The 23,046-nt window shown below is 33.3% G+C and overlaps 1 protein-coding gene across 2 annotated transcripts in view; it reads right to left on the reverse strand.

The window, feature by feature from the left end:
* The window catches only part of LOC138182818 (uncharacterized), a 59,844-nt gene that overhangs the window by 30,814 nt on the left and 5,984 nt on the right, over positions 1-23,046 (reverse strand). The window contains exon 2 of one of the 2 annotated variants that reach the window (XM_069119071.1): positions 5,131-5,164. The gene's annotated coding sequence lies outside the window, so the exon portion shown is untranslated. Of the gene's footprint in view, positions 1-370; positions 500-5,130; positions 5,165-23,046 lie in introns of those variants that run through there. The other variant, XM_069119073.1, reaches the window with a different exon arrangement.

Genomic DNA, 23,046 nt, shown 5'->3' on the forward strand with positions numbered 1-23,046 from the left:
ACAGTGTTTTATTGTGCTTTTGTCCACTAGATTACCATGCTTGCAATACTAATTTATACATAGCGAAAAGGTTATAGTGGTAGAAGAATCAACTGATTCTATAATATACATAATCACAGTAAAGTATCAAAAATAACTAATAATAGCGTAATTAAACGATGGATATAATAATATAACATTTGTTATATTGAAATTATATTGAGATATATTATATATGAAAAATAATACGAGTACTAGAAATAAATACCAAGATAATTATTTTTTTAACGAGAATACTAGAACGTTTTAATGAATTTTACAAACGTTCGTTTGTTCGCTATTATAGTCATTATCGACTCCAAATGTGTACATGTGAGTATTATATACTTACTTAGCAATCGATTATGGTGTTATTAGAGACAGCGACGTTCTCAAGATCGGTAAAATTGACGGTAAATCATGGAATATAGAAATTCCAGTACTACTTCACGGAATCGCGAATTTGTAGAGAATCAACAAGTCATCGAGAGAGATTCTTGTATGTAAATATCGTAGAACCAATGTCACGAGTTTAAAGTTGTACGATGATCGGCGGCGCTCAGTTTAAATCAGCGGGTTTAATTTTAGGCGGTGTAACCGTAAAAACCGGAAACACATCCTTGAACGATCGCGCTTTATCAGCCAGTTGTTGCAATCCATTCAATCAAGCTTTAAAATTAAACTTCATTTGTCTTTCAACGCACGACGTTCGAAATATGCATTATACATTGTCCTTTCGGCATTAAAACGATCGTTAATGAAAATTCGTTTCCCGACTCTGTGTGTATACTGATAAGCAAACTGGCCATTTTTATGTATTTATAGGAGATTTCAAGGTACAAAAATACTCAGAATGCGTATAATATTAAAAGATATATAAAATATGCAAAATAAAGTACTTGCTATAATACTTATTAAAGAAAATATGATTAGATTCCGTCTCTTACGTAAATATCCGGACAGTCTACCATGGTAAGCAAAAAGGACAAAGGAAATTTTGTAAAGAATGATGATATCCATTGTAATGTCTCTTCAGGAATAATAAGAAGTACCGGTGTAGAAGTTTGCATTAAATGTTCGTGTGTTTTGTTAAAAGTCTATTATGTGCTACGTATGTCATTAAGTAATAAGGAGAACGTGAATAATATTTATTAAGCGAGCGCTATCCCACAACGCATTGAATATTATTAACTCATAGTATGATCGAAGTTACAAACGTAATCATTTGTATTATTGCAGTAAATTGCCGTTTTCGATAACCGATAATGCAAATTTTCTTTCAATACCACTTTTGAGGAGATTTAGAAGAGGATAATTTTCCGCATAAAACCATATAAACATTCTGCAATTTATCGCAATTAGAATAAGGAAAATTGCTTTCCAATCGCACTAAAGATTCATCATTCATGATCGGCGTGTATCCAGCATAGAATTGCACAGACACGAGTCTATCGCCACGAGAAACGAAACGAAACGAAACGTACAACGTATATTGCTCGATGAACAGCTATTTTTACGAATCTCAAGTAGAGATTCGACTTCGGTGTAATGGTCGGTGGATGAAGTGCATCCAAAATCGCCAGTCAAAATCGGCGTTATATATGTATATAATCGTAGTGGCCGAGTCGTAAATGAGTAAGGCAGTAAGGAACCGCGCGAGCCGCTACTTCCTCCGGGGATTGATTCACACTCGCCTTCGGCTCGTCTGGCCGTGCCTGTCTGCTATTATTTTTAGCGCGTGATCACGAAGCCGCGCGAAGAGAAGACCAGGGAAAGCGGCTACGGATCCGTCGCGATGCCGACCGCGTGCGTTAGCTCATCTCGCGGGCTTGGCTCGCATAATTGTCGGCCATTTCTGTCACCAAAGGCCGATCAGCGTGTTCGACCGATCGCGATCTAGCTACCGCACCCACTGCAAATGCTCATCCACCTGGTATGCTCGCGAAATCATCAGCGAATCGACATCGCTCCATTTTGCGCAAGTGTGCCTTCACTTGCGATCTAGAAAATGCACAAGCTCCAGAGAGAGACACGATTGTTATGCAGATTACAAGTTTCAGATACTTATTGCGTATTGTTTCATGGTTTATAGGCTAATTGAGAATTTTGCAATACGTTAGATCGTGGATTAATACATTCGCTGCTACTGAGATGTGAAGAACACAGAAAAGGGACACAAGTAGGTACATTTTTGTTGATTTTGGAATTTTTTTGTCATCTGACGATACTAAATGCCATTTTATGGCATTTTCATCTAATCTAGAATCATTGTTTTAACATAAAATAGCTAGAAGTTGGCAGAATCTGTTAGGTCCAAATGTCTAGTAAAGTTTCGCAGGAGCCAAAGATGTAACAGTAAAGCAAACAGCTCTTTTTTATTATTAACGGCTATCTATTATGTTGCTTCCCTTGTTTGACGAAGAAACATTTGTGCATGGAATATCGTTCTTTTCGAAACGTCATAAAAAGCATCGAATAATTACTTATGTAAGTGTTTTCTATTAACGGAAAGTTTAATGTGGTCTAGAAACCACGAAAGCACAATGACACACGTGGAAACTCCTACCAACCATTCTTGAATATCTAAAATCGCTCTTCGGTCGATTGCTAGGAACGATTTTATTCTCGATGAGTATGTTAGAAGTACAATGGACTACGAGGATTTTCCAATTATGTCACAGTGAAGTTGCATTTTCTCTAGAAGAAAAATAACGACAGCTAATTTTACTGGAGATATCGATCTCGCGAAATTAATTTTATCGATTGCTTTTATCTATATCCGCGTATCGAAGGTTATACGGCCTTTAAAGTATTCAGAGGAGAAATATAGAGAATTTGGACAGTCATTGGTCAGATATATTTATTAATTTATTAATTAAATATCGTTCTAATTAGAAAAACATACTTGCAGAATAATTTCTCTATGATAAACATTACGCATAACGAAAGTCATAGATGTGATTATTCACGTGTTTAATAAGTACAATTGACCTATTGTACTTTATAACTGTGGATGAAAATAGAATTCATTTCCGTCTAGCCAATATCCTTATTTTCGGAAGATTTTTCCAAGAAAGGGATATTAAGGCTACGTCTTATAAGTCTGATCACACGTCCGCTTCCGGACAGTAACGTTTCTTTCCTCACAGAAATTACGTTATTTACGTCACTACGAGGGACTTCCTCGACCTAAGAATAGCAGACTTTTTTAGCTGATGCACAATGTTATCATGACGCATTCTGGTGAGAAGAACAAATCTTTTAAAGTTGCACACGAAGAGATGATAGCTACATAAATGACTAAGCGTAAAGGTTTGTTATTGAAAAGTTAGAGTAGAGAATTTATATAACGCTATTTTACGATATCAATTAAATCAAAATTAGAATTACTAACGACATGTGATTTATATGAATTTTAATATAATTTTCAAGTTTCTTTTATACGAAGTACATTGCAGGCATACAGTATACAAGTATATATATACAAGTAACGATAGTAGATGTATATAACAAAGTTATACATATAAAAGGTGTATAAAATTTCGTAAGAAAATCCAACTTCTATAAAAATTCATAGTATTATAAATAGCACGGCGTTGACTTATGTATGAGTTCTACATCTTTGAAATCAAGGATTGGCGAACGCGAAAGAAAAGAATGATTATTAATCTTGATCACAAGAGTACGTATTCCCAACTACTGCAATTAAAATGCAGGTAAACATCATGGAATTTAGCGTATATACTGAATTCGTAATTAGCTCGTTTACACGTTTATTCCTCTACTTCCTCTAACTGTAAATGAAAGAAATATATCGCCTTTGCAACATCTTGCCTATAAATGGCTTATGTTCTGCAGTATAGATACGCTTCATCCAATATTTCAAAGTGTTATAGTCTGCACGTTTTATTTTTTTACAAAATCTCATGACTTTCTTTTTATGAAATTGTTTCTAATTTTATGAGACGAATGATTCTTTAAAACTAGATAGAATTTATTTACAATTATATAATCACGAGTTTTCTTCTGTTAATCATAAACTAGTTTTTCCACTATTTATTCATATATTCCATTTCTTATTCACAACCATTCTTACAAGGTAATTTCGTAAATAAATTTCTCATTGAAGGTTTCATTAAACAATGAAATTGTTAGAACTATAAATATTTGATACGAGAAATACTAAATCTGCCCAAAACACACGAACATATTTATGCAGATGCTGCTACTGCACGATTAACGTTGACTTTCGTTAAATTTGAGCGTATCTATTTTATTCTCATCATAAAATTCTGACCAGAATAATTTATGTACAATGCATATTTAAATATACGTTAGACAGTAGTTGTTCTAGCGTTAACTGTCTTGAAAGGCTCAGTTTAGTTTTAAGTTACGTAGATCTTATACATCTTCACACAATTTATGACAGCTTAAATGAATCGTTTACGTTGTACCATTCTAAGAAAGTTAAAAGAGAGTTGTAAACGGCAAAGCATATTAATTTTACTGTCTTTACTAAGCACGCGCAAATGTTGATATGTTTGAAAGAAGAATTATCACTTGGAAATTGCAAATCCCTCATATGTAGCACACAGATTGCACAATGCTCAAGTGTAATGCTATCAATTTTACGAGTTTCACGTAGGTGAAAAATTTTACTACGATGACGAAGTCCGCCTACTGGAATTGCGATGTAACGTCATGGAAGCTACGTCACTGCGAATCTCTCCGATTTCCATGAATGAACCTACATATTACGTACTGTCCCTTCTTAAAGAATATGCCGTTATTTGGCAATGGCATTCAAAGTTAGTCACGTAATTCGGGTATTTTTTAGTAGCTCAGGAAACCATGAGTAGCTATGACTCTCCACTCCTTGATGATTCAGTTTTTATATCTTAACAAGTCGAATTAAGAGAGCAAAAATGCATAGAACGTAGATCATATGCAAAATTATACAAAATGTCCAAAATAGAGTATTCATTACGATATTTAATGGGACGAAACAAACCTTCATTTTAAACCCCATTCTTTTAATTAACTTCAGAGGAATATGAATTTTTATACAGCTTTACAGTCTAGTTATTATGTATTATATTATATATAACTTACCTTTCTTTTAAATCGAAAGCTCCTTGAGTTGGTTCTGTAACAAAAAAAAAATATAGAAATTAAATTAGTTTCTTTGGGCATTATAAAATTATCAAGTGTCTATAACAAATAATAATATTTGTAATAAAAAACATTCAAATACATGAGAAACGAGTTCAAGGACGCGACGATAAAGTGTAAAAGATAGTAAAATGTAATATCAAGAAATCGAAGTACATTAGTATCTTCATCTATTTTATATCCGCTTGAAACGTTGTACGATACATAATAAGATATTTTTAAGCTTTATGTAATAGTCGTCATGCACTAAGGAGCATTTTATCCTGGAATATCCCTATATTTATCCTGCGGCTTTTAGTTACTCTACGCGTCAGGCTTACCGCTGTGGTAATAAATGGTCAGCGAGAAAAAGAGTAGTCATCCTTCGAGTATGCAGATATTGTTCCTTAATCACAGGTTTTGAATCATGTTCTCTTAGATGTTGAACTCGTTGATCAAGTTGCGCGAAGTTAAGTCGTTACATTATCGTCTCTTTTCTTCTACCTCTCAAAAATTCTTCTTGTTGTTTTCGTCATTTTTTGTTCATTAATTCTGTTTTATACATTTATAAAGAGCGTCGATGACAACAAAATTATATATCGCTTCAATAGAAGTAGATTATATTTTAAATATCAGGTTAGTATATAAAAAAACGTCCTTTCTTTGAATCTAACGTATCGGTATATCCATATTTTTATATATTATATAGATATATTTATTTAATTAAATATATGTATCTTTATTTATATTTGTTTATTTAAGCTTCCAACACTGGCCCACCAACAATTGATCAAATATATCGTACTTTGAAAAAACTAGCAAACTTTCATTTGAAAAAGATCGTGTATACCATAGGTATGCACCAATCTGATAGTTTATGTCGTTGTGTCTCATTTTGCACGGCGCTCCTGAAAGAAATACCATGAAATCGAGGGGCTGAGGTGTTGAGATAAGATTATAAAAGATTCCCAGTGCAGACAACACGGCACCTGTTGCGCTCGTTTCCCCGTAATCACCCTGTATTTCAGTAGAGTGTGCACCGCCTGGGACAGCCGTGCGAATGGCATTTGTAAATCATGTATCGTTTGCATTTTCTTGACACTGCATACTGAGAAAAGCCAGTCTTCTCGGAGCTTTTGTTTTGGTATTCAACTGCATATTTTATTATGTTCTCATACTACATTATCATAACAATATATAATGCTTATAATTCTATACATACTTGCGTTCATTGGAATACCGACGTGTGAAGAAGTGACTGTTTCTTTTTATCATAATTATGTATTTCTTGGCCACGGGTGTATATTTAGATACACAGGTATAATTATAATCGACACGGGAAAGAAAGTAGTATCTTTATAATTAAAGCTGTGGTTTTTTTTAACGGATAAAGTGGGAGGCTATAATTTTGAGGAAAAAGAGGATAGATGTCTGCAAAAATTAGTTTCTCATTTTTGCGAAATTGTTAATATAGCTTCATATAAATTATATGTTAATGATACCAGACACTATGTTCCTGTCTTATTCCACTTGTTGTGCACAAACCGGTATACAAACCGACAGTCATGTCGAATGGTATATTTTATTACGATATATTACTGCTAATAAGTTCCTTATTATTGAAAATCAATCAAACTGTATTTATACTTATGAGCGAAGTTACGAGACATTATTATTACGCGTGATAGATATAAACGGACGTCATAATTATGAAACAAAGTTCAAACTTATAAATCACGTAATCATAAACGAAACTATGTTATCCTATATTTCGAAGATTTTCTTACAGACATATATTATTAAAGCTTCTATTTAAAACCAATAATCGTAAATAGTTAATTGATCTGATGTTCGTTAATACTAATTTTAGCGTTAAAATAATATATACCTAATATAATATACCTGAAATAAAGTGTCGAATGGAACTTCATCGATCGAGTAGGAAAAGAACGCGAAGGCTTATGTGCGCAAGCAAAAGAGCGCAAAAATATCCGTCGGGTGGCAAAGATAGCGAGGAGTCGCGATCACGTGCAGCATAAGCTCTCGAACGCTCTCACGATGGCGCGTGGTTTGAGAGGCCGGTGCACACAAGCTGGCTTACACTTGTCGGTCTCGGAGCGTCTGTATGTGCACATCATTTCCTCCGGGTGATTCATCGCGTACGCTAGCTGCGCCCTTCAGGGTCGTAATGGCGGATCCTCACTCGAGGTCGAAAGATCGCACGATATCGTGTTACCCTCTCATAGGGTGCACCTGTGCACGAAACCACCTCGGTGGCATCGTGCCACACATTCTCCTTCAGATCACCCCACGTTTCTTCCTCTTTTCCTCTCTTCCACTCTTTCTCTTGCCTTTCCTCCACCGCTTTCCGTTCTCTCTTTCCCTCCATCCATTCGGACAGCCGTTTGCTTCCGATAAGATTGCCAACGGGCCCTACGCGATTGCGCTACCGTCAACAACACGTGCCCGGACATCGTGCGTTCATTCATAACCACGTTCATTCAACGCGACTACATAGTCGTATCGATTGAATCAATGATATAATACAGGAAGTTCATCAGCTTTCGAATCAACTTTAAAATCGTGTTCACAGGAATTTAACTATCCTTCATGCGTATCTTCGACGACGAGCATGATAAACTGCACGTAACGCTAACTTGTTTGTTGGTAAAATTGGGAGCTGCATAAAGAATATCGAGAAATCGTTGAGATAAATGCGTTTTTAATAAGACGTTCGTGTTCTCAGGCTTTTTATCCGTGTCAGTTAATTTAGAAAATTGTTGGTTGTCTTGATGCTCGTATGAATCAAAACAACGATGCCATATGCTTTACTAGTGTGTCGAACACGCGTGCAACAAATATAATTATTCTAAACTCACATTTAATTAGTAATATCAATTTGTTTCGTACTACGATTATGTTGCATTAATCACTTTGTGAGAAACGAACGGTTCAAAATAAAGTCCACAAATTATTATTAACAATAAACAGTCTAGCATCTATGACAATTTTTTTAGTTAGCACAATTTCGCGAGTTGTCTGTTGTTTGTTAGAAATGCATTGAAACGTAACAGGAAACCATTCAAAGAGAAAAGCTATTATGGTATCGGTTTGTCATAATATTCTTCCTCAATGAATATCACCTTACGTCGCTCTTTGCAGTTACTCTGATAGTGAGCAGATTCTACGCAACTGCGTGCCATTGATACTTTGTTCCTCAGTCACGCATTATTCATTCTTAATTTCTCTCTCGTATCCACTTCTGTATTCCTTTCTAATTGTTTACTTTCAGTTCTTTATTTGTGTCTTTCTAGTCTCCAAAGAAATTTATGCAAATAATTTAAATATTCGAGCTTCCAGCTTTTATTTATTAACTTGTATAACCGCAGCATTGCGGTTGCCTATATAAGGGTTGAGAAAGCGTGACCGAGATTATAATCCTTGGAATTTCCGGTGGAAGCAAAGAGTTTGGCATTTCACTAGATATACAGGTAGGAACTAAATTTTTTCGGGGTAGGTTCATGAAGGAAAGACGTAGTAAACGGGTTTGTACGTCCTGGAGTTGAATCATCGCGGATCAATTCCAGGAATGTTCCATTCATCTCGGAGCAATGTCTCGGACGCGGAAACCGAAGGTCTTGCGGAATCGACGAACCTACTCGCGGAAGAAACGCTTTTCTGACCTCATTCTCATCGAGAGTAGGCTGAATTCCACAGACAGTTGCGGTTTCGAGGTCGTATCTTTTTCAATAAGAGCCTGCTAAATTTTAGGAATACGTTATGTGACTTCTAGTTAGAACAGAAAGCCATAGGCGAATATGGAAATTAGCATCCAAAAAAAAGAACGCGTATCGAGTCATTCCTAATGTGCGACAATTTAAACGTTCTCCTTATACTGGATGAATTTCTACACTACCTTCGATTTTGAACGCAACCCATTATGTACTTTTGCATTTTGTAGTGGAATGCATGTGAAATGTTTTTTTAAGCAAAACTTCAAACACACGAAGTTTTTCAAAAGATTGTATATTTAATTAAAATAATTTTCATGTCATTGTCATTCTTATCTTGTCGTTAGATCTTTATGCAAATGCATATTTGTGTAAATACAGTTAAGGAAATGGGTTTTAAATAGAGATTTATTCCACGAAATGTAATGCAAATATTATAATAAGTACTATGTATATTCTAAATACCTTGTATATTTTCGTACAATATGTGTGTTCCATATTTTTTATAAGTGCATAAATATCGGCAGTTTAATTTAATATTTCATCCACGTATAAATATTAATTCTATTTAATTATAAATATACTTATAGAAATGATCGATGCATAAATTAAGAAACTATTTGCAAAGATGATAATCTATAAGAGCGAAGTTGAAGTTATAGAGCACTTAATAGAATCTCATATTTCATAATAAAACCTGTTTATTTCTTCGAAACAGCAAAATAAGCAGTCATCTTTAATTGCCATAACTTCTGCATATCATATAACTCATGCAGAATTCATTTGTCTATTTTCTTTACCTTTCCTGTTCGCACCAGTCGACGAGTAATCGTAAAAAGCAAAAGTCTACTTTTGTTCGAAATATTAGTTCTCTCACTATGTAGATTATTTTCAATAATATCTCACATTTTCTGTTTTAAAATATTATGGACTACATTCTCTGGTCTATCTCTTGGTTCATTTTCTACAGAATTAGTTTTACAAAATTTCCTTAAACTGTTCTAATATTTGCATAAGCTTCTTCAAATACTACATACAATATACATTTTTTACATTTTATATTAGCTAAATTTCTTCGTAAAAACAGTTAGGGAATGTCCCAGTGATTCACGGCGACACATGTACAATGAAATTGGCTACTGATCTAATGTCAATTTCGATTATTTGTCCGATTCTAAATATACCAAATATTTAAATACTTATTTAAAGTTTGAAATATTAGAGATTGTCCAGAATCATCGTTTCAGACGTTCATTTATCTTGCACGTATTTAACACAAATTATGAATTAAATTACAAATTGCATCATTAAATTATTAAACAATAGATAAAGAGAAAATACACTGTTACCATTGCAATGTTATCAGTTACTTAATTTTAATAAAAATATTGGAATTTTATTATACATAAATATACTACCTGTTACAATTTCTCTTTCATATTATATATCAACTTGCTTTACGAAGCACGATTACGAGGCATCTTCTAATGGTTTCGTCAAAGAATATCCGCTTACGTGCGCTTAACGTGCGAAAAATACACTCAATAAATGTTTACCAGTAACGTCTCTAAACATTTGCCCGTACTTCAGAGAAACAAGTTGATTATTTGATTAGATGAAAATTTATTATTTTTAGACATTCCGAAAATCGAAATGGAACATTTCTCAATTTATACACCGGATCTTGGTGGTATGCTCTGAATCATTGCAAGTGAATTCTGCGGTCGTCCGGAATGTCCACGTGTTGGGCCCACGTTCGGTACACGTTTAGTCATGATCGGCTCTCGTTTCGGACTATTGCGCAAGATCAGGTCCCGTTACAAACATTTCGTGTCCTGAACAGTTTTGTTCCGGTGTAACCGCCTGACGCCAAATTCTTTCATTTTGTGCAACTCACCGATTGACCAAGATACGTGTACACGAATAAAACATAATTTAATACAATTTATATTCTCTTCGCATGATCAAAATCATTGTTGCGTGTATTACTAAGTTTTAACGATTAACTTTGAAACGATGATCATAATTTCATTGTCTCTATTTGTGTTATTCGCGTGTTTGGAATTTATTATTGAAACTTTGAAATTTATTGAAAACGTAGTCGAAAATTTGACTGGAGAGAAGAGTTGTTCGATATCTTGTGTATAAAGAATATAACAAAATGTATGGAGTAGATGGATACTAGAAGAAGTCTACTTAAAATTTGAATCTTCACTGTAAAATCAAGAGAAACGATTAATATATAATAATAATACGAATGTCGAAATTGATCAAAATGACGATCAAAAGACGTGTCAATCATACATAGACACGAAGAGAATTAACTTCGTTGTATGGACGTCGATACATTGTTGATAAAATTACTATTATAATATTGATCTTTTATAATATAACATTTTGAATCAGATGATCATTTTTAAAGGTTTTCATAATGTCCTAATACCAACGAATTGGACTGCATCTATTTGTACTTCACTCGTATAGCTATCTTTCTATTCGACGACATAATTTCCATACCAAGGTGAAAGAGACGGAAGAAATCGTGCAGTATAACCATAATTTTCCCGACCATCATAAAAAGTACACTTAAAGTTTAGATCGGCTTACTCGTCTCGTAGGTCGACAGCGGAAAAACGGTGCTCCGTTCGAGTCATTCGCTTCCGAAGAAACTCACCTTCGATTCTCGATCGAGGTTACGTCCCATCGTTAAAGCGTTACAACATACTCAATATGAAGTTGCAATAATTTCTGGGTGACCAGTCACTCGGCCGAAGGTGACATGGAAAAAATACAAGGATCTTTCCCGTTTGTCGTTGTCTACGACGCGGCCGTAAGAATATTTAACGACATTCGCAACGATATTTTCCTGTCTCGAAAATGTATTTACCGTCGTGAATGACTGATCCACGATCGTAACCACGATTCTCACACTTGACGACGACCACGACGTCCCGTGTCAACGAGAATTATCGCCGTTCTAACATCCTGAGTCCCGGACCGTTTCGGTCAGTGACGCGTGACAATCCTGACTTCAATATTACTGGTTCGCGTGGCGAATTAGCATACCCGTATCATTTTTTTCGTCCGACCATAAACTTTGTCGCGAACGTGAGCCCAGTCATGTTATGCCCGAAGAGAGTTGCTTGCAATATGTATATCTCACGAGAAACGAGCTTCGCGTTCTTCGAAATTAGTTTTTTGTAGCAAAAAAAAAAAAAAAAAAAAAAAAGAAGGAAAGGAACAGCGGACCGAAAACGCTATGTTAAAAGGACTACCTAATGTTTTTAAATGTTTGGGTGCTTATGCTTGGAATACTACCGAAAGAGGAACACAAAGATGTTAACGTTTATAGTAACAGCAGACTTGTTGTGTTAATAAAATATTATTTTTGAAATTTTGGATATTTAGCTTTTCATGTCCACACACTGTATATTATTATTTGAAATGTATAATTATAAATAAATGTAGAAGTGTGTGTATGTGATATAAGCGTATGTGTAATTATAAGGTAAAATTGGTTGCACGTATCGGCAAGTTTATGCAAATACATATCAGTTTTATCAGAAGATAAAGTAAATTTGAATTGTACAACTTGTAATTTGATATCATCATTTCACTAGTGAGCGTTATCCGCACGCTCACGATATCCACATTATCAGATTTGCTGGTTCGTTCAACAGAGCCGCAGTTTGTAAATATAATATAATTATTAAAAAAAAAATAGTATTATTTAGCATGTTATTGGTGAAAGGAATATTATTACATTAAGAATATATATATACATTCTTATCTATATACATATTTCAAACAAATAGCATAGGTACAATTTACTGTTGAAAATTTATTTAACTATGTACATACGTGTATAGCATATTAAAAATTAAGACTTTTCATATGACAAGTTATAAGAACCCGACAAAAAGTTTATATATTATCCTTTACAAGGAAATTACCATAATTATACCTGTTATGCTGATTGTAGCTAATCGTTAAATCTATTCCATAATGCATATAATATTTGACGCAGAACACAAATTAAAAATTAACATTCTATTGTGTAACAAAGGGTTTTTATCGATGCTAAAATATAAACATATTTATGCAAGTGTAACTTCTATAAATTGACCCGTGTGATGGCTGGCGATTAAACGAGTGTGAAAACGGCTCGTACGTGCGTCGAGTTCCCGCGGATAATAGCTTCACGGTCCGAAGAAGACCATAGGTAAACCCCAACGCGATTGCTGAGTCATTATGCGACTCCGAGAAGCCAACTACAGAGTTTCTCAGTAACCAGATCATTTTCCTCTTAAACTGAACGTACCGCATATGATTATCCATTGAATGAAGCGATTACGGTCTATAAACGACATTATATTATGTAGATAAGGCAGCGAAATGGGCAGCTGCTTGTTTTAGTTGATAAAAGTTTTGCGATTAGTTAAACAGTAGTTTAATGTGCTGTATAAAGGAAAAATGTATACGACAGAGAATGATACATAGTGGAATTATAATAAATCGTTTATCGTCAGTTATAATGAGATTAGTTTTTCTCATCCATTTCATACTTTTGTATATAATTATATATATAATTATTCGTACAAGAAATCACATAAAGACAAGAAGATGCAATCTTCTCAGTTTTCTAACTCAGAATTCGAAATCCTTCTTAGGTTGTGAATAGAGTTTGCCAAACTCCTTTGCACAACCAAACTAATATTATTAGTAAACTGCGGCTTTTTATGAATTTATGGGAACATTAAAAATTCAAAAAATAGCCAGAGAGCTGATAATATGCAGAAACATATCAAACATCCAAAGTATGGTACCTTTTACAATATTTGATAGATAGAAAACAATCTTCTATCTAAGTTCCGATTTTTTAATCAAAGATAAATATTCATAAAAATATGAATTTGCATATATGTCCACAGCCTAGTTGTTAGCGAGGTTTGACAAGTCACTGACTAAAAGTTATTATTATTAATACATCTTCTTATACACAACAATGAAAAAAGTGCAAGTGAATTTTTCAAATTATACAAATCAATTGTTAGCCCTATTCTACTTTAAATTATAAAATCATCAGCTATTTGTGGTCATAGAAATCTACGATCGTTATTCGTTAATTCACTAATATTATTAGTTAAAAAATTAACCAAAATTATAAAAATCACCGTGTTTAGAAGCATAAGATAATCAGTTTGATTCCACGTTGGCAATAACGTTACTTCGGAGAGCAAAAGTTTGGCGTTACACGATCGATCTACGAGGACACTCTCACTATACGATCGACCTACTTTGGAATACCGGGTTTGGTTCCTCGTTTGTTCTTACGCACGTCTGTGCAGGTTTTGACCTGTTTCCCTGTGCACCTTCGTTCATCAGGTGAATGCTTATTATATTCACCTAAAACGATCTTCTTTTTACTTCCACTTGGTTGTCACATCACTCTCTCTCTCTTTCTTTTTGTAGGATTCGGTTCAGATTGCATTCTCAATGGAGAAGCGAACGTTTTATACACTAAATCGAAGTCTTAATAGGAAATCTGTCTATCAAAACATTTGTCTGTATTGCATCAGATGTCTCGCTTACGTTAACCTAAATTCTTCAGCTCTTTCTTTCATTTTAAGTAGTATATAGCTTTCGAAATGGCTATTTTTACTTGCAGTTGCACTTGCATGCAGTTCACAATTTTTTATATAAATATATCGATGATACAGTAATTAAGCTTATAGAAAATTTAATATCTTCAGGACTGAATTCTCTTTCTTTTTATTTTTTTGATTGTGGCAAAAATTTATTTTTCTAAAATTTTATCGTATCATCTATTCCTATTTATCATTATATATTTTTCATTTTTTATTCCTAGTTATATATCGAAGAGTTCTAACAGATAACTTATGATAACACATTAAGTGTTTGTTTACATGCAATACTATCGGCGGATTACAAGTTTAGAAGTAGAATTACCGAAGACAAATAACATACGCATGCAGATATTTTAAGTTTATGCTAGGCAAATAATCGTTCGTCTGGCGACGGATATTCTGTAAACGCTACAACTCACTTCAACCATTCAAGCGAACATGACGTTTAATGGTTTTAAAGGCAACAATAATGTACGATCATTAAGATTCTTACTTTGAAAATAATTTAAATTTTTATACATTTTAACCATAAACAATAAATCTAAGTTCTTTTACAATTCCCCAGCATTTGCTCTCATTTTTATTTCCACCAAGGACATTTGTAAGTACCTATCTTATAATAGAATTAGAAATTATTTAAGAAATTATTTCGAGAAATTATTTACTTAAATAAAAATAATAAAACATACCTTCATCTGATAATCGTATAATAAAAGAATTCGAAGAAAAATCATTTCTCCTTATATGAAAAAATGAAAAGAAGCTAGGTAACGTACAACTAATTACTTTTCAATTAATTTGAAGAAACGAATAAATGTTGTAACCACTTGTTTTATACATATACAAAGGATTTACACGAATGGATTTTACATTAATCACAACAATGATCGAAAAGTAAATTTATCAATCTTGTTTCGAACGATGACAATATCTTTCGAATATGCCACACATCTCGAGTGTAAATTTCCTCTATCACAAATGCATAATTTTCCGGTATGCTATGCAATGTCGTACAAAGTACAAGTGCAGTAAGAATCTTCTACGGAGCTCAAGTGTAAGTAAATGTTCGCCACGGTAAATCCCGAGTTTTTCCACACAGACACGTTCCTATGTGCGCGCATACGCACGAGAGTTGAATAATATGTTGGATAAATTATTACGTTAACGGCGTCCGTGATCTGACGCACGTTATCTCACAATACTGACCTCTTTTTTTCATTTGACTAAGAGAAACAGATACGTCCTACACCAGACAGAACACTTATCATCGATTTCTTTTCGTGAATTTAAAAACATATCGAACAAGTGTCTGATACATGTGTACGTGTTATCTATAGCAATTACACGAATTAAATCGCCATTACATTGACGATAAGTCAATTGATTCATTGACCTTCCTTGTCGATGTGGTCATAAAAAATGTTCCGCATTTATTGATTAGTTATTAATATTTTTATATCAGCCTATTTGAAAGTGCTTTTGCAATTTGTGATCGAAATTAAGCTGTTGAAATAAGAAATAGGTATTCCTATCTATTTTCCAACACTACCAATGCTTTATTAGCACCTTGTCACTCACTTGCAATTTGTACTAACATTTTAACACAGAATTAAAGTATACAGTATTTTGCCTCGTAATAGAATCAATAATAATAATAGAAATCTTTGATATCAATTAAAATAAAACTCTATATTGTGCTTCCAATATCATATATTTCAATCTTCAATCAAGTCATAATTAAATTGAAATCATTATTTCCAAAGACGAATTGAGGTTATTTTATATAAATAACAACTTTCCATCTTTTTTTATTCGAGCACTGAACTCCTTAAAAAGCTGTTAAAGGCATATATACTTTCATAATAATTCTCTACTTTACCCGTGTGTATTATACAGAACATTGTTCTTAGAAATTGTCTTGTATTACCTAACATTCAAAAAAGAAAAAAAAAGGTTAATTAAAAATGAACAGATTGATAACGATATCTCCAATTAATTACTGTCTCATTTACAGTGTCAGAGGGACGTTCGATTTTCGCAGTATTCCGTTTACGCGGAAATAGCGCGCACGTTTCTAGACGAGCTCGTCGAGAAACAAACTAAATCAGTGCTCGATACAAGAAACGTTCCGCGGCGATATTCCTGCAACGTGAAGGAAGAGAAGACGACGAGCGCGGCGCGCAACGCCATGACGTGTATGAATCAGTCGCAAGCAAGTGTAACGACCGAGTGACGTCAAGAAGGTTGCACAACGAAGCGCGCCGGTAATTCCAACCGTTAGTTCGGTCGATCGATTTCTAGATCCTCCTATGAACGCTTGGGAGATGGAACACAAATCACGCTCAGATTTAGTATTCAGAATTTGTTCCTTTGACCGTTCGAACGACACAGTAATCATCACGGAACACTAAATCGTTTCACTTTGTTATTTTATAATTAGCCACTTATTTCTGGTGATATTTGAAGTACAGCATTTTAATAAATATGACACATTCGGTGGTGAACTATGTCTTACATGCAGAATAGAAGATTTCGTGGTTTTAAATTTTGATTTAGATGATATGTTCGTTTTAAAAAGATCGAAGTATCGTTCAATTACCGGAGATCTTTTCTAACTAAGCGAATATTACTCCTATTGCTGATCTTTCGGATCGAAGGTATTCCTTGCAATACTTTCCATATCATTTTTTACGTACGCGTCTTTGCATTAATTAATGATGTTAAAAGTAGATATATTTGAGGAACACAAAATTGTCGGAATAAGTATAAAAGTTTAATATACAATTTATCGTGGAATATCTGTGATGTCAATTAAGTTCATGCGTATTCGATTAATCTTCAATGACGTTTTTCTCAGAAATCTGGTTTCGCTTGAAAAAAATTTCTTTCATAATTCTGACTTAATTCATATTATAAAATTACGTGATTTAAGATACTAATTACGTTAGACTGAGAACGTTAATCCGATATTTTATTTTAAAACAATTATAAAAAGTGATTTTTCTCATCTATCATACTATTATGTCTATTCTTTAAGATGTAATAATTTCATAATAGATAATCAGATTGAAAGTGAATTCTTACACATTATGAAACAATGTAAAAGAAAAATGAGACGTTTCCGGGAATCCTCTCTGTTTCTGGTAGAACTTCAAATAATTCTGGCAAAAGTTTGGATTTATTAGTGAAAAATCATATGTTCGACGTTAATAGATTTTTCAGATTCTTGACACAATCCGAGAAAAAATGGCATAGCAAGATGTAAAAGCAATCGTTGTGACGTCACTAAGAACAGTGCCACTTGTGAGACATGGCCTGAAAGAATCACTGCAACACACCTTTCAGCGTGAAAGTGGAGACAGTTGCGAATGAGTGAAAGTGCAACGTAATAAGGCCAATATGAATCATTGGTTTCCAAATTCACATACTGAGCGATCTTTTCTCTTCGACATAAGAAATAAATCGATCGATTGCATCTTGAATACGTGCAAATTTGTGTTCGAAAAATAATATACCTACATACGTATCTTCTACAATATGTAACTTTTCAAACGTAAAAGAAAATAGTGACTACAGAAATAAGATACTTTTTTGTAAAGAAATTTAATGAAGTATAAGATTCATTTTTTTATATTTTAAGTTCAATTCCCTCGCTATTATAATTTTGGAATATTATATTATTATTGAAATGTCTTTTTTTATTTCCTCCATAACATATGAATAATGATAACATTATGAATGAAACACAAATATTTAAATTGTATGTCCTATTTACCTTTTACAATGAAAGATATATACAACGATACTGTATATATGTATGTTATTTAAATGTAAACTTTGTCAAAAACATATAATTTTCCATTATTTTCATTAACTACGTTCCATGTATCTCAGATGGCAGCTTAATTTTTCTCACTTATGCCTTTAAACAATGAATCGAAGTTTTCCATCTTCGCACATAACGCGGTAGGAATATCATTCTGGAAATGATTCTGTGAATGGAAGATCGATCGCGATCTCGAAGAGACACGTCTCTAAGAATTGTTAATCAGGTCTATTTTTTCTATACCTTTGCTGCTAGCCTTTGTGGAAATTTTGATGATGTCAACGTCACGTTTGCAAACGTCATAATAGTTAGTACCTAGAACTCGTGATATTGGCCTTCGTTAGTAGAAAACTGCTTCATTCATAACAGAAAAATGTCTTTAACGAGCATAATTTTCATCGCACGAACGAACACGATGGAAAATTCTACAAAAACTAGTGCATTTTTATAATTCAAGGTTACTAGGTTTTGATAATAGAACTACCGAACCATCAAAATGACACGACATAGTCTTGACAAAAAAGAAAAGTTAATATCAATAACTGCTATGATTTCGGAAAAAAGAGTTTGTAACGTTTAATTAGAGCATCTTACATGATATTATTTCAATGTTATAAATTTTAATGAAACATAGCGTAATTCTTTAGCGTAATTTAAAGAATCTTACCTACATGATTAAACAAATTCAAAAGATTCTTATTGATTTGTTTGCGTTGATGTATGAAAGTTTCCTTTGAGAGTTTACGTGTCTAGATGAGCAAATGCATAAACGTATACGTATACGTATGTACTTAATTGTACGGGATTATTCACTCGTTTACGTAATTAGGCTTCCTTATATCGTATGGAATATTTTGTTTCTCTCTGATGTAAGAGAATAATTCCAATTTCGATATTCAGTATTTTTCTATTATTTATTGCTATTCTTAACCTGTTAAGGGAACATTCTCCTGTGAAAGTCGCAAAATTTAATAATTCTCATGAATGCTTTTTAAAGCAATGGTACGTCTAACGTTACAATCTTTTTCATACTTTATTTAGTACTTTTTATACAGTTTTAATTGTTTCTCGGTTTAATCTCGCTCGCAATAATCACCTGTTTAAAAATTGTATCTGAAAAGATCCTACCACTGTCATGTAACAAATGTCATGTGAAAACTGTTAAATTTTGCAACGTTCACAGGAGAATGCCCCCTTAAGCGAGAAAGACGAGTAAATTCGTCAGCCGGATTTCCAGTCTTCGTACATAATAATTTCTTTACTTACAGATTCAATATCCTTTGACACACATTTCTCTTTTTTTTTTTTTTTTTTAATAAATTATATCATATTTATATCTGTGAAGATTAAAATAAACTTCACTGAAATTGATACTCTTTATTAACTTTTAATTCTATGATCGCAAATAGACCGACGACTATTATTCGTTTACAGGAAATTTGGAGATACAAAATTGCAAAAATATGCGAAATAAAGCATTCGTTATAACATCCAGAGAATAAAATGAATTCCTATTTAGATTTCATTTCTTTATATATTCATAAAAAATGAGAAAATTCATAGATATCCAATGCAAATATAAATATCCATAACACAGTCCAATTATAAAGGTTTCTCGTTAAGAGATAACCCGATTAACTGATAAGTAAAATATATAATTAACCATCATTGAGTCACTTTACGTAACGTCAAAAACATATACAAAACTAGTACGTCAAAGTGTACTAGTTAATTTCTCACAATACAAGTATCCAACTACTAAATTAGTTATCTCTAATCGAAGGAAACTCTATAGGTGCATGAAAGAAGAAAAGAATCAGCCGAATATCATTGATACTCGGTCACGGTTAAGGCGGACTGCGTATTATTCACTGGCGACACGAGCGTGGAAGAGCGGAGACTCGTACACGTGGGTGCGCGCGCTCATGTGTACTGGCGCGCAACATGTGGTCAGTGACACACGAAGGAATCGTGCGTGCGAAAAGTTTAAGGCCGCGATTGCGCTCGTGTGCGTCCCTCTTAACCATGCCCCTCCACGCTCACACATCGCTCGCGTATCATATACGTGTGCACACGACGCGTGTCTCGCGCTTATGTATCGTGTCCTGCTTCCTCTCTCTTACTTTTTGCCTCTTTATCTGTCCCTTTTTTTCTTTCTCTGTCTCTCTATCTGACAATGCGGCAAAGACCGCTGACCTTGGCCTGCTGACCATGAGTGTCGGCCGCTTGATTCGTTACGTTGGTAGGAGGGCGCTACGGTATTCGTACTTGCCAGGTATTCGCGGACTTCATCGATGCTTGCTTGCTCTACGCGTTTAATAGCCGAAATTAGCGGCGAAATCAAGTTCTATAGGCGCTTATAAATCCGAATTTTATCCGATAGTCAAGCTTCTCTTCGTAAGGTTCGAGTGTTTCCCCGAGAAAAGTGTCTTATCTTTGTTGCGAAATGTTAGGAGATTTCTTATACAGACGGCTGATTGTTTAACTTGCTGATTGACACGAAAACATGTGTCGCTTTTCTGTTTACATAGCATGAAGTTTGTGCACAAGGCGCACGTTAAAAATAGACTATTCATGCTTTTAAGATTTATGCATTTATACCATATGCTAAAATATGCAGACTATATACAACACGTACAGATTAAAGATGTACAAAATATCTTAAGCTAATATAGTATTCGTTATAATATTTAAAGAATGAAACTAATCTCTATTTGGGTTCTATTTTTTTTCTTTATTCATTGCATCCATAAAAATAAGAATGTGCATAAACGTTCAGTTAGTGGAATTTTTTAACTATAAATTGACAAGTATAGGGAATAAGAGAAAATAACTGGTAACAGGTCAAGGAGCTAAAGAAATATTAAAGAGTGAAATAAAAACATTAAATATACATGCAAATTAAGTTATAGTTATAAGGATCAAAATTTCTAAAACGAGTTTATAATATGTATATCAAGTACAATAGGTTTACTGTTAAAGCCAATAGATAAAGCTGAAATAAATAAATTTGGATAACGTCAATTTTTATCAAATATATGGTAACAAATTTTTAAAACGAAATAGACGGCACAGATTTAGAGAAACAAATGAAAATGAACATGGAAATCTACCGTGGATAATAGCAATATGCATTGGAATTTTACAGGATATGACATACATAATAGATAGATGATAATTTTGATTACAGCAATCTTATAAATACTTATGTATCTATATAATACGATTGTTTTGCTTAAAATGGAGCAGAATAATATCAAAGAAAGTATTAACAGAACATAGATATGGATACAACAATATATAATAAAAAAATTCATGAATTAGATTAGAACGAAGCAGGTTCGAAGTATCTGTGTCTCCATACGATAACGTATGTGAGTCACTATCACGAAGAATGAGTCACGAGATAAATGTAGAGTAGAAACTCGTAAAACACGTAAAATTCATACATATGTAATAGTATGAATTCTTAATCATTATATATTTTAACGGAAAGTAATATATTACATACTTTAATAATAGCAAATTTTTCATTACATAATCTCCATCACACATATAATAAAACTTATTGTACAGTAGTGATATTTTTGAAAAGAATGCTTCAGTTGGATACTGGACGTAACCGGAGACTAGGATTAGAGACAATCGAGATGTAGAATCATCTAAGATTGCAGAAATGCTCAGATGAAGTCAGCAATTTGATTAAGTAATAACAGTGTTCATATGTATATTGTACAGCTTATTTTCATCAGTTCAAGATCTCTTCAAGTTACTTGTTTATACTTTCTACAGTTTTACATATAACCGTATATAGGTCTATTTATACATTTTGAAGAATTATCACCTAAGTTTTCACGGCCTGCCCAATGGCAAGCAAATGCAACAGGAATTTGTGCGATATGCGCGTTTCTACGGCATGATTCATTTAATTTTTTCTCTCGAGTAGTAAAAGAGGTTTCTGTATACATAGTCCCAGAAAAATAAACATAAAAGACAATTGCAAACTTCCGAAATTTTAATTGTAAAATAATATTTTACAGATTTCTATCGGTAGATCATATTTTGATATTAATTGCTCTTCGGTAAAGGATAATTTGACAAATTTTTGTGAAGTATTATAACTGAGAAACACTGTAAAACATATCAATCTTTTTAAAAGATCGTGAAATCTGTAATTTCAACTGCATCGCTAATAATGTGTTATAGTAATCTATTAAATCTATTTAAAATCTATTTAAATCTATTTAATCAATCTATTTAAAAAAAGAGAAAAGAGAATACTTATTCTTAAATGATATTAATTTATATGAAATGATTAATAAAAAATTTGAATTGTAAGTAAATCGCAAAGTTTGTATCGAAATATAAGCTACAAAGATATCCACGAAAATTTAGCTGTTTTTAATTCTACATTGAACTTGAGGTTGTCAGTGTCGTGTGAACGAAACTTGTCGCACAAGTTTATGCGATGGTTAGTTTCTTTAATGTCCTGCTTTATTTCTCGCATTACATCTCCGTGAATAAAATACAAATACTCGGTTGAATTTCATCGTAGTACGCGCAGTATATTTCGGTATACTGTTATCCTGTTACCGTGATATCCTGTGGCACACGTGTCTCATTGTTTGCAGGATAGTGGTAAAACAGGAATGAGTGGATATTTAAAATGGCT

This window comes from Bombus flavifrons, chromosome 8, assembly GCF_040668555.2.
Source record: "Bombus flavifrons isolate JBK064 chromosome 8, iyBomFlav1_principal, whole genome shotgun sequence".
In the NCBI taxonomy this organism is placed as follows: domain Eukaryota; kingdom Metazoa; phylum Arthropoda; class Insecta; order Hymenoptera; family Apidae; genus Bombus; species Bombus flavifrons.